This window comes from Ursus maritimus, unplaced genomic scaffold, assembly GCF_017311325.1.
Source record: "Ursus maritimus isolate PB19 unplaced genomic scaffold, ASM1731132v1 scaffold_23, whole genome shotgun sequence".
Lineage (NCBI taxonomy): Eukaryota > Metazoa > Chordata > Mammalia > Carnivora > Ursidae > Ursus > Ursus maritimus.
Genome location: NW_024424786.1, coordinates 18510091 through 18524092, shown reverse-complemented (window position 1 = coordinate 18524092; position 14002 = coordinate 18510091). Strand labels below are relative to the sequence as shown.

Below are 14002 nucleotides of genomic sequence, written 5' to 3'. Positions count from 1 at the left end.
CTATCTCCTTAGCCCACAAATCACTGTGTAAGTGACAGATGCACGTCATAATCAGTGACCAATCATGTCACCACTTCTAGTCTGTCAGTGATGTGTCACCGTGCACGTGTTATTCAGCTCAGAAACAGCAAAGTATGTATTTGTGTTTCCTCCTTGTTCCCCGGTGATAAACCCATGTGACATTTTACGAATAGGGATGATCAAAAAGAGAACTGGCCAACACAAGTGCAAGCGCAGCAAAGCAGCAAAAGTGATAATACTGCCAGTGAAGCTGGAATCAAACGTAAATGGAGCAGAGAAGGAGTGGTGGATTGTGGGCATGTTGACACTGCTGCCTTTTGAAAGACATGCAGTCAGAGGAACTTAGAGAAGGCAAATTTACTGACATAAAGGAGGAAAGTAGTTGTGATGAAAGGATAAAAATGTCCCGGAGGAGGTGACACCAGCGAAAACGTCACATAAAAGGAGCTCTTGGAGATACTTCATGACATTGAAAATACAAGCAAGGGATAAAAGGTTGTCAGCAGATGCAGACTTAGAAAGTAAGGTGACAATTTGCCGCGTCACAGAAAAGATGCTCACTCCATAGTATGAGTTATATGATGACAGGAAGCCAAGCACTGTTCAAACTAATCTTGATAAGTTGTGTGTTTGTTTTTTTTTACAAATAAATAAACCACTTTATTTTCAATATTTCTAGTATTGTAGCATACTAAGTAAGGAACATTTCCCCCCATTTTCCTGTATATTTATAACCAATAGTGAGAAAATTTTTGACAAAAATTTTTAGAGGTCATGGGACAAGTGTAATGTTTTCTGTACACAGTCTTGCACAGTCAACCTGTGTGCTTACTTTAATGGTCCTGTGCTACAGTGAGGACTGCCTGTAGTTCACAGTTACACTCTAATATCCACAGCAATTTTACAACTTAGGCAAATATTATCACCCCCATTTCTTCTATTCATTCATTCATTCATTCATTCATTCTCTAAATGAGGTGTCACAGAATGAATGACTACAAATGAAAGTCACAGAGATCATGCAGGTTCCAAATTACATAGCTGAATAACTGGCAGGACTTGAACCATGAGAATTTCCCTTTAAATTCATTGCTTCTTACAGCCCCACGAATATGACACCTATATTCTCTCCAGATAATGTCATTAATATGTGAGGTATAAATAGGAAAAATGTCCTAAATGTAGAGTCCCCCAAAATCTAATGTGTCCCATGTCAGATATCACTGATTGGTGGATTAGTTATTGTTCATGAGTTGCAAGCAACAGAGACTCACTCCAACATAGTAGATTACTACAGTACTGGTCCCCAGTGAATCCTGTCTCCCTGCAGCCACCTTTCTTGGCAGGGTGTCTTTGCCACTCTTCCCATTAACAAATGAAGTATATTCTCCCACCCCTTGAATTTGGGCTGGTTTTAAACTACCTTTAATCAGTAGAACGTGTTGGAAGAGAAGTTACACCTTCTGGAACATTTCTCCATCATTTAAAGAAGCCCAGTTAGCCTACTGGAACAGGAGAGAAAACACGGAGATCTAGGTGTTCTAGCTGACAGCTCCAGCCATTTTCCAAGGAGGTGAGTGAGTGAGGCAGTCTGGGATCAGTCAGCCCAGATCTTCCTACTGACTGGAGATCAGTTCCAGTCCCAGCTGACACAGAGCAGAGACACAGCATCCCAGCTGAGCCCTACCCAGATTGCTCATCCACAGAATTGTGAGTACATAATTGGTTGTTATTTTACGGCATTAAAAGTGTTGGGAGTAGATTGTTACACAGCATACCACTAAGCAGTAGAAGGAGAATATATTGGAAGGATATGGGTTGTTTGTAAGGTTGAAGAAATCCTTGTAGCAGGAATTACTCAGTAGTCTTGCCTGGGTATCACTTATAGAGTGAATGAACTCTAGCTGTTTCTTCTGTTCTCGTGTTGTTCTGCTCAAGATTCAGAGCGCCGAGGGGGAAATTTGATGGGTCACATGTCCGTCCTATGGGTGGATTGATTAATGAAAGAAGTGGGCAGAAGGGACTTCCAGTGTCCTCTTAAGCTTCTGTAGTTGGGGAAGCAAATACTGGAACTTGTCCCCCCAAAATTGTACACAGATACTACCACCAAAAGAAATCAGGGTGGAGGAGGAATGAACGACGGACATCTTCAAAATGACACCTGTCCACCAGTCACTTCTCTTTCTTGATAAGGATTTAAAAACATTTAAAGTATACAGTTTGTTATTTCATGGCAAATAAATTTGTGATAAATCAAAGGAATTTTATGTCCATGTAACAGGTATGTAAGTCAATATATGGAGAAAAATTGCATATTGGACTGAGAAAGTTGAAGGTAAAAAGGACTTGGAGGGGCGCCTGGGTGGCTCAGTGGTTAAGCATCTGCCTTTGGCTCAGGTCATGATCCTGGTGTCCTGGGATTGATCCCCATGTTGGGCTCCCTCTCAGTGGGGAGGCTGCTTCTCCCTCTGCCTGCCTCTCCCCCTGCTTGTGCACGCACGCTTTCTCTCTCTCTCTGTCTCTGACAAATAAATAAATAAAAAATCTTAAAAAAAAAAAAAAGGACTTTGGAGTTTATCAAGGCCAAAGACCTCATTTTATAAGTTTGTGACAAAACTCGGACTAGAACTTGGGTCTTTTCCACCTCCCTAACTGTCCATAGCCTCAGTTGGGTATGGGATGGAAAAAAAATTGACCTGATATGTTTGAAATCTGCATATTACCTTCCTTTTGGGTATGGTCATAGCAAGGAGTCTTTGGGAGGCCTCTCCGACCATGTGTGGCACCTTCCTTATCTTTCCCCCCAATAAAACACCCATCCTCTCTTTTTTACTCCCAACCACATTCAGAGGCCAGTATTGCTCGGGGCCAGTCTACACCTGAAAAATCAGATGAGGTGAATGTCCTAAAATCCAAGCTAGCTGGCATGTGAATCAGGACAACATTGTCAGGTCAAGACTCAAACACTCTTAGAACTTTGGTTTGGTGATGGCTATGCATTGTATTTTCTCTTGTCTTAAATATCTTGGTTTTTTAAAGGTTATTTGGGTAAAAATAGCATCTCTGCATTCTTGTCACATTCTGATGCATACTGTTCCTTTTAAAGTCCTAATCCTGTGACACCTGTCGATTAGAATGGGGATTATGGCCTCTGAGAAGAAACAGCCCACTGGAAAATCTCAAACTATGAATTATGAACACGGACCTACCAAGGAGAAAAGACCCTGATTATTATTAATTAAAAACTGTTGCACAAAAATAAAACAACAACAAACAAACAAGGGCAAGCACATAGAGGAGGAAAATTTTTATGAAATTAGAGTTTAGAGAATATTTAGGTCTCTGGTCTGGGAGAAAACGTAAGAAATTGGTGATAGTAGATTCCTCTGGAAAGAGGGATGGCTGACTGGAGATTTAGGTAGGAGGGACACTTTTCAATTTTGAGCCATGTCTTTGAAGCCTTACCAAAATAACGAAATGAAAACAACAGAAGAAGTGAAGTGCTACAAGGAGTCCCTTTACCAGGAGCAAGCGTTTTGTTTTGATAACTTCCACTGTTTTTTAATGCTTCAAGCAAATTTTGGTGAATGAATTATAAAGACATCTCCCTTAGCCTTATTCTCTTGACTTGTTAAGTAATACTGGGCTTTCTTTGGCTAAAATTTCCATTGTTGCTACCCTTAAGGGAGTTTTTCCCACTCAACACATCTTATCTCCGTATTTTCTGTCTTGGTATTTGTTGATTTTTATCATGCTAAAGATCCAACACATAAATAACACTCCATTTTCCATCTTTCTAGTCTTCTTGCACAATATTTGATATTTGGAAAATAGCTCCCAACCCACCTTATTGTCATGACATTTCTCTCATCCTCTTAAAATGTGGTCATTCTATTAATGGACCATTTTACTCACCAAAAAGGTAGATTGTTGTGCCGTTGGTTGGCTGTTTCAGTGTGTAATGGATTAAATCGGGGTTGGTAACTAAAGGTTTCACATTGGCATATAGGGAGATAGCAGTTCCCAGCGGGTGCACCTTAATGGAGATTTTTTTCCATTTTGAGAGACCTGTCTTTTGATGTTTCTGCCATGATTTTGCCTCCTCTGGAAATAATACCAGAGTTGCCATTATTTGTGATGGGAGAGAGACGGTAGAAAGAAAGGATGTTGGCGTCAAGGTAAAGGTTTTGGCAGATCCAGTGCCATCTCATTGGTTACAAAGCCTTTCTGGAAAGCGTGCAATTATTCACCTTGCACAGCACAATTAAGTAAACAATTCATCTAGTCTCTCTATTGATACTCCGTTGCAGAGGGACTGGGGTGGCTCGGGAGATTGGAAATGCGAGCTGTAGCTTTTTCCCTCGACGTAGGTGGTTTGGATCTGTTCCTTAGGGTAGTGACCACATAGTGTCTCCATCTGATGGCTGTGCAGTGACCCGTGGGAAACAGATTGGTGGTTTCAGGCCCATGGAGAGGCGGTCACATCTCAACATCCAGGATCCCAGCTGGCAAAAATATGTGAGGATTATACTGACATGATTCTATTCAGTTTGTGCTTTAGTGAAATTTAGATGTTGAAAATCCTACTTGCAGGAAAGTGAGCTTTAGAATATCTTCATAAAACTCTAAGTGAAGTTCTCCCAGCCTTCCACATCTGTCAGATGGTTAGCACACTTGGCCTGTTTATTTTGGCTTCAAGACTTCAAGAATTTTTAGGGGCATAAGACTTCTCCCACATTTGTGAATGTCGAGGATAATATATCTACTCACAGCTAGTACAGACTTCCTGAAGAAACACGGTACTTGGGTACAGGATTCTGTGTCAAGTTGTAGAAAATTGTGGCACATCTTGGTACTTTCAGACTGAATGAGGCTTCTGGAAATGAAACACACGTGCTTATAAATGATAAAGGTGTGCTTATAAAGTGCCATTCAGACTTAAGATATTTCTTAACCTAGGCCTGGGGGCCATGTTGATTGACCCACTGTTCTACCCCCAAATTGTCACTTTGCAATTCTCATATTTAATAACCGTTTCTACACACAGGCGCGCACACATACACATTTACTACTTCTGTTACTTGTTCTAGTTAGAGGAAGGAATCCACGCTTGGGCCTCAGGTAGATAAGCTTTTCAAAACTGAATGCAATGCTAAACAAAAGGAATATGTTGGGGCGCCTGGGTGGCACAGCGGTTAAGCGTCTGCCTTCGGCTCAGGGCGTGATCCCAGCGTTCTGGGATCGAGCCCCACATCAGGCTCCTCCGCTGGGAGCCTGCTTCTTCCTCTCCCACTCCCCCTGCTTGTGTTCCCTCTCTCGCTGGCTGTCTCTATCTCTGTTGAATAAATAAATAAAAATCTTAAAAAAAAAAAAGAGTATGTATGTGCAAAATCCTAGGGTGCCATAGGGGCCAATAACGTCTGCGTAACCCTGCAATACCGTAGAAAGTTGCCATTTGCCTAAAGATTCTTTGAAGACTCAGAGTTATGGCAGCGTTGAGCATGTAAGTATTAATAAAACATGGGTAATAAAATTCTCTTTAGAGCTTGGGAGGAAGACATGGGCCTGGGCAGGGGAAAGGGTAGCTTCTTCTTTTGCACCAACTCATCTATCCCTAATATTTTGTTGTGGTTTAAGGGTTTTCCTAAGGATTGGATGAGTCTTGGTGAAGACATCAGCTAGGTCTAAGATTTCTGGAATTTGATTTGTCAACGTCAGGCATCATGTTTCAGATGGAATGGGCCCACACCCCCTCCCTGCAGGCCCCAGCACCTCTACTCGTCCCTTTCCCACATGTGTGACAAGTGGAAAAGATGGAGGAGGACACAGGTGAGTTAGTGTAGCGGAAGTTGGGCACCAGCCTCTATTACTAACCATGATTCGTGTCCTTGTGAGGAGCCGACCTCGTGGGCTCCAGCATTGCTGGAGGACGGCCCGTGATTGGCCACCTGATGGACTACTTGTCTGGTGGGGTACATTACGTGTCAGATCAGTGCACGCCTACCAGTTCTGATCTCGGCAGTGGGGCGGACTGGTGGGGTTGATGGATGGGTCCAGTGAGTCCATGGAAGGGATATTCACCTAGTTGTAATCAGTAATAGTATTTATTTCTCTATTTTAAAGATCATGATGGACTCTTACGCTCTTTTGGGTCCCTGTAAATAGTAGACCACTATGATGAGAATATTTTAAAAACTCCTTTGCTTTCTTGGCAGAAGAATTGAACACGCTGGAGAAAGGCATGGGAGAAATAGCAGGCTTGGACCTTTCCTTGTCTCCCTTTCCCTTTTCTGCCCAGCCCGATGGTGTTGGAGGTCCACGAATCCCTTGGGTGTGGACAGAGCCACTATATGTAGGTCCTGAGAGAGTTTGGGGATGTGGTGGAGTTGAATTTGTGACAGCCCTCTTTGTTTATGACATACTTAAAATGCCAGGGTTTGCTTTATTTTGTCACTTGGTTAAAGTTTATTATTTGAACTTCAAGGTATCACTTAAATACAGAACTGAATTGGAAGAGGGTTAAGTTGGATCTTTTCATTGACAAGAAAATTAGCAAGTCATGTATTCATCACGGAATTACAGAAACACAATGGGATTTGTTTTTAACTCCTTTGGTGAAGACCACACTAATTCCTTTTGCAAATTATTTGAGAAGAATCTTGTGGGAGTTTATAGAACTGATTCACTCGCTTTCAGGAAGACTGATTTGACTTTCTCTCGTGAGGTTGGCAATAAATGTTTTTATTTAGTTTGGAGGAGAAAGGCTTTATAAGCTCCTCTTTTCCATGACTCATTACTTTCTGAGCAGTCACATTGTGCTTTACAATGAGGGGTGTAATGAGAGTTTGGGGAAAAGTGTTACCTGAGTTGAGGCAGCCATCTTGAGTGGAGAGCATGAAATAAAGAAAGAGGAGCAATTGATCTTTCCAAACTTCACATCTGCAATGTGCCCAGGCCCTAAGAACTAACTTTCCTGTTAAGAGGGGAAAAAAATTGGTGGATATCTTAAGCAAAATTAATTCTGGCTTTAAAGCTTTCATACAGACATTTTCAACTTGCATAGGCTGTCCATAATTTCAGGAAAAGTGGGTAGCTTCAGGCTAGATTGTTTTCTCTGTTGGTGGGTGTAAATGTGTATGAAAGCTATTTGTTTCTCATGTAAAATTGGATCTGTTGACATAAGCATTTTTTTTTAAAGCTTGGAGATGTAAGTCTGCATGAAAGACTTCACTCAAAGTTGCCCTCCTGAGAACTTGAATTTAGGCAAACATGTTGCTGCGAGATGAGTCACAATTTGAAATATTTTACATAGATTTCTCTCTGAATTTTGTATCAGAATGGGTTTGTAAAGGAGAGTTAAAAGTAAGTGCCAGTAGATTGAGGAGCAAAATGGAAAGCCTCTAGTGCTGAAATGTCATACGGCAAGGGAATATTCCAGCTAAAATAACGATATTTTGTATTTATCATCTTCTCTCGTTTCATTTGTTACCTCTTTCAGAATTCACAGTCTGTTCCTTTCTTCATATTGGAAAAGCACTAGAACTGGACTACTAGAAAAATATAAAATCCAATAAAATCTATCCTTAGACTTAGGAAATGAAAATATTAAAAATTTTCACACAGATTTCATTATCATTTATAGCTTAGTAAAACAAAAGAGGCATCACAGATTCATATAAGGTCCAAATTTGTATATTTTCAACAACAGAGTTGAGGCAAAATTTTGAGCTTTTCTTCTCTCTCTCCTCCCATCTGCCTGCCTGCTGGCCGTCTTTCCTTCCTACCTTTCCTTCCCTTCTTTCCCTGTCTTCCCTTCCAGCCCTTTCCCTCCCCCTCCTTCCCTTCCTTCTCTGCAGTAATATTTAGAGCCCTACCGTTTCGTATCCCATAGCATATGTTTAGCAGGCTCTCTTCAAAACAGGATGCAAAATTTTATGCCCCTCCATAACGAGTTTGCATTCAAATGCTGAACCTGTCTATCAAGAATTGGAGGAGGGAGGAAAGGAAATGTAAATACATGGCTATTAAGTACATGTCATCATTGTACCCATTTGTCATTGCTGCTTCGTTCATATTTTGTCCTGTCAGGAGAACTGGATTCTAGCCTCGGTTCTGTCATTAACTGGCTCTTTAACTTTGGTCTTGGCTCCTCACCATCTCTGAGTCACGCTTTTCTCATCTGTTAAAGTAAAGTGGTTGCAACAGATGATCAATAAAGACCTTTTCTTGATTGTATGCATACTCTATAACTTCTCAGTCCTCTTTCTGTGGGCATTTTAGTCTGTTTCCTGTCTGACTTCCCAGTTAATAGGGGATTTCACCCATGGCTGACAGGATGAAAAGTGAGAATTGAGTTCTGCAGAATTTTTCTCAAGGCAACTGGGAAGCTGCTTTCTCAAAGCCAGAGAGATGGGTCACATGGAAGTACACTGCTCACCAGGTTGTTAATCCAGATACACAGAAGTCATCCATGTAGAAGTCATTTCCCTCTCTCTTTCTCTCTCTCTCATTTTCTCTCCCCACCTCTTTATCACCACTCCCATCCAATCTCACCTGTCATTTCTACTTCCTAAATATTTCTTGCCTCTGACTTCTGTGTCTATTGACAATGCCCCAGATCAGACCACCATCACCTTTTCCCTAAATGACTGCAGCAGCCTCATAACTGATCTCCCTGCTGCCAGTCCTGCCCTATCCACTTCCCACACAACAGCCAGTGAGAGCTCATTTGATTCCACTCTCTGCCCCAGTAGTGGCCTCCTTGATTCCTATAGCATGCCAAGCTCTTCCTCTTGTCAGGAAACATGCTAGTCCCTCTATCTGGAACGTTACTTTCTTTCTTTCTTTCTTTCTTTCTTTCTTTTCTTTTCTTTTCTTTTCTTTTCTTTTCTTTTCTTTTCTTTTCTTTCTTTTCTTTCTTTCTTTCTTTCTTTCTTTCTTTCTTTCTTTCTTTTCTTTTCTTTTCTTTTCTTTTCTTTTCTTTTCTTTTCTTTTCTTTCTTTTCTTTCTTTCTTTCTTTCTTTCTTTCTTTCTTTCTTTCTTTCACATGCCTGGAACCTTTTTCTTCGCTTCTCAGCTTAAATATCACCTCTTTAGAGAGACCTTCTTTGACTAAGCAACTGTCTTTATTGTCTATCACTTTTCTCTTTCCTTCTTGGCACTTATTACAGGTTGTAATATATGTATTTACATATGTAAAGAGTGTCTTTACAAAAACTTAGGTGTACAGAGAGATGGAATGCTATTTCTCTATAGCTGAACCAAAGCCAGCCCATGAATTTCTCCCTAAATGATTTCCTCTCACCCTTCTTTTCTTCCCCTTAAGGCAATTAAAATTCTGGAGGAGCTTCAGTGTTTTCTTCACGTCAGGGATGAGATGTCCAGTTTGTGCTGTTTATCACTGACGGCCTCTACTTCATGTATGTTGAGTTTTGAAGGGAATCAATAAATAATGCTCCTCTTCCCCTCCCAAATTCTGGTCAGTTGAGCTGTAAGACAAAAGAAGGCATAGGGCGACTGAAATAGCACCACTATCATTATTAAAGCTGATGTTAGAGAACGCGTTTTATATTTGTGGGCAAGTGGATTTGCTCATCGCAGCTCTAGCCTGAGAACGCATTCTTAAAATAGTTGCTAACAGCTAATGCTGAGGTAGTTTTAATTAGAAAAGAACAGTGGTTGTCTTAATCTTTATTCTCCTGCATCTCTGCTTGTGGGAAGAGGAGCTTGGTCATGGTCTTGGTGAATTTTTATGATACAATTTCAGTTACTTCTTTTAAAGAAAAGTTCCAGAGCACTGAGGGTCCGGTCCTATTCAGCACTCTGAAATATTTGTTGAAAGAATTAAAGTGTTTATTGTACATGAGCATTTTCCTAAATGAGTTCACTTAGTTTTAAAACAGAAATGTTGGGAAATAAGAATTATTTTGTAGATGTTTGTGTGTGTGTGTGTGTGTGTGTGTGTGTGCACGTGTGCATGTGTGCGCGCATGCACAGGCGCACATGTGTGTCCCTTGGGGGACAGAAGTGCAACATTAGAGACAGGCATCCTCTAAGGTGGCCCTAAGTGATCCTTGCCTCCTGGTTTTCAAACCTTTGTGTAATTCCCTTCTGCCTGAGTGTAGGCTGGACCTGATGGTGACTCACGGGTAATGAACAGAATATGGCAAAAGTGATGAAAGGTCATTTCTGCGATCAGGTGACATATATACTGCAACTTCTCTCTCTCTCCCCTGTCATTTTCTGTCTCTGAGGGAAGCTGGCTGCTACAGGATGAGCTGCCCCGTGGAGAGACCCATGTAGCAAGGAACTGAGGGAGGGCTTTGGATAACAGCCAAGAAGGAATGGAAACCTTTAGTCTAACAGCTCTCGAGGAACTAGATCTTGCCAACAACCAGGTGAATGTGGTTGGAAGTGGATCCCTCCCCACTTGACTTGAGTCTTCAGATGAGACCGCAGCCCCATTTGACAGTTTGGATGCAGCTTCTTGAGAGAACTTGAGCTAGAATCAAGCAGCTAAACTGTGCCCAGATTCCCCACCCAGAGACATCGAGGTAATAAATATTTGTTGTTTTTAAGCTGCGAAGTTTTGGGGTCAATTGTCACACTACAGTACATAACTAAGGCATTATCTGTGTGAGGTAGGGATAACAGAGTGTATCCTAGCCAGCATCTAGTGGTAGAGAGAGAGCACTTGGGAGGTGCCCAGTACCTTATTGATACTTATTGATATTAGTAAGTGATAGACAACCCAAAAAGCTGTTAAATTATTCTAGGAATTAATATTCTCATGTTGCCTTACAGGAAAATGAGGTCTTTTGGGGAGAAGGCAGACAATTGTAGAGGGGTACTTCTGTATCTTTTATCTGGGTTTATTGTTAAGTGCATATTTCTATATTAATTACTGTTCCTAAAGTGAGGAGGGAATGGAGGGGGATATAAACAATTACAGCACATCACAGGAGGTAGAATATTAAAAGTAATAGCTGCAGAAGGAAATCACATTGAAATACGGGCCAGAAAATCTGGCAGCAGAAAAGACAGCAAAACAAGTTTAGATGGACTTGGATTTTGATGAGGTTAACAGATTTAAGTTGAGGGATAGTCCTCTAACAGTTTCCTGCCACTGCCATATTTTGTTAGTGCAGAATATTTTCATCATGTTCTTTTCCATTCTGCAGGGACTGAGAGAATCCCAGTATTATTGTATATAGCCTCTGAACTAAGATGATACACATGGGGTGGGAAAGCATCGTAGTTGGGAGCATGGGCCTTGGAGTCAGATGGGCAGGGCTCTGAGATTCTGAGCTCCCCCATTCTACTCACTAGTCTTGTGACGTTTGGCACATTGTTTAACATATCTGAGCCTCAGTGTCCTCAACTTTAAAATCATAATGGTATCCACTGAGAGGAATAGCAATCCATGTAAAGATTTACCGCAGTGTTTGTCATATATGTGAACGGTAGCTGTCAGTTATTTTTATTATTATTACAAGTACTGAACACCATGGCTGGCACATAGTAGGCGTGCAGTAAGTATCAATTTCCTGCCCTGTCTGTTTTTCCTCTACTTTCTCGAATCTAGCCCATATTTTTTGAATTCTATTTATTGATTATATATTCTCTAATTCAAGAAATATTTTGATGCAGGAAATCTTAAAAAGGCACACTGCTCGCTTAAAGCCTCTCTGCTTTCTCCTTTTATTCCTAAAGGTTTTATTGTTAGCAGAGCTTTCTGAGAGCTTTCAACCTAAATAGCTTGAAATCACTAGATAACAGAAGATTTTGTCTTTAAGTTTAGAAATTAGGAGCCAGCTGAGCTAGAGGGGAGATATGTATCATGTCATTATTGTGTCTGTGTGGGAATGAGTGCTGTTTTGTGTGTTCTGTATGCGTATCAATTTAGCAGGAAGGGCTGTAGTTGTCTGAAACTCGGGGTGGGGGAAAACAAGAGAACTCAGTGCTATATCAACAGGATGGAGTATTGTAGGAAAATTATGTAAGGAAAATGAACAATAGGGGGTTGTTTTAGACAAAAGGCACAAGGGTTAACAAGGGTTAATCTACACTGCAATAAATTTTAATTTTTCCTGTTAAATAAACTTTAATTTCAATTTAACAAGTTTAACATTGCAACTATCAACAGGTTCTCAAAATAATTCTGCCTTTGTAAGCTGTTGCATTTAAAATAGCTCCTTTGAAAGGAGTAATTTTTCATCTCAGCTCAATGCCTATGATTGAATTGAATTCATTACTCAGTTTCTAGGAAGGTATTAAGCATATCAAAGACAAAACAATTGTGGTATTGCCAAGGAGCTGAGAAGTGTACAAAGTTCTCCAAGATCAGGTTTTCATGACATGTGAAGGAATGGGGGTAGGTGGGGATAGTTTAGGATACTTAGCAGTGAAGAAGAGTTTAAAATTCAAAGTAAACCTAATATAAGGAAATAGCAGCTTGAAAGTGAAACCCAACAAAGTCGACAGTTGACTCAAGTCCCTTCAATTCTTCTTTAGTGTGGAAGTGATTTTGTTTTTAAATAAAACCTTATCCGTGGTCTTGTTCAAGTGTCCACAGATTATCCCTAAGCAAAACCATTGGGGGTTCACTTCTTTGCTCCTTCATTCATTTGTTCACTGATCGGTTCATTTGACAAATATTAATGAGTACTTAGTATTTGGTAGGCCCTTTATTAAGCCCTGGGATACAGTGGTAAGCCATGCATGCCTGGGTTTTGGGAAATGCTGCCTTTTCTATTGAACCCCATCCCCCCCTCTGCAGAAATATTCACAATGCCTGTTAGCACATTAAAGGCTCTGAGAAGTCCTGCAGTGAAGAAACCTGTTTAACCTTCTTTGATACAATGTTTCATAGACCTTTATATCCTTAAGGGACTGTTCTTTCTGGGAACACACTGTGGAAAATCTAGGTTAAGATGAAATAGGCTGTGCAGAAGGACAGGATGACATTGGATAACAAGGCAAGTAAAACAGTGCTTTAATTCATACTTGTTGATTGCAGGGACTCTGTCACCAAGCAGCTTGGCTCTCTACTTAATGAAGAGGAAGCATGTACTGCCTCAGTTTTGTCCAGACCCTTTCTATTCTCCGTATTTGCACTGGCCACATTGTTCAGCTTAGGACATAATACAAGTTCAGTATGACCAGCAAGGTTTTTCAATTTGTTCACAATGGTCTTGGAGCTAGCTGTTTGCCAGAAGAAACCTCCTTACCATTCATGATGCTTCATTTGGGGAAAATAGATGAAAATGTTGAATATATGGTTAAATTGGATTCTTTTAAAACCATTCCAGTAAACCTATCATCTGAGAGAGGAGGTGATCTTTGGATTGCCTTTTTTGGAATTACATACTTTCATAAAGTTAAAATACCCCTCAAAAAAGTATATTTGTGTACTACAAAGAATTAATACATGGGAAGTAATGTAAGCACATGGTACTTTTAATTTCTCGGTGGCCCCGGGGCACTGTTATCTGCTCTTTTCTGGGAAATCACTCATCATGTAGCTATTGGGGAAAGGGAGCACTTCGGCCCCTTTTCTGGGAGCAATCCAATGCAGTATGGATATTAATTAAATTTATTAAACAAATAACACAGCGACTCGGGGAAGCAGGGGTCCATCTGCCAGTTCTGCAGACAGATCTCTGCAGAGACGCGAGCTGAATGGTAGTTAAAGCGAAGTTGCCGAGCTCAGCAGATGGGCTCTTGTCTCCAGTGGGGGAGATTTGGTGGCGGTCCAGCAACTCTTTCCCCCCTCCAGGTTTTTGTTCCTTGCAACTGTGATTGAAGAAGCCCTTCTCTGTCTTTTCCCAGCCTTGTGCCTCTCTCTCCCACCCCACCCCGCTTTGTTTGTGTGAGCAATGTTTAAATCTGAGTGATTTGTTAGCGAGGCAAGTCCCGGCTGATCTCATTTTGTGTATGTGCTGTAAAGCTCAAGCAGAAGATAATTAGGAAAATGTAATCC

The 14002-nt window shown here is 40.9% G+C and overlaps 1 protein-coding gene across 1 annotated transcript in view; it reads left to right on the top strand.

Annotated features, from left to right (window-relative positions):
* The window catches only part of LOC103659348, a 168052-nt gene that overhangs the window by 45072 nt on the left and 108978 nt on the right, over positions 1-14002 (top strand). The gene's annotated exons all lie outside the window — the stretch shown is intronic.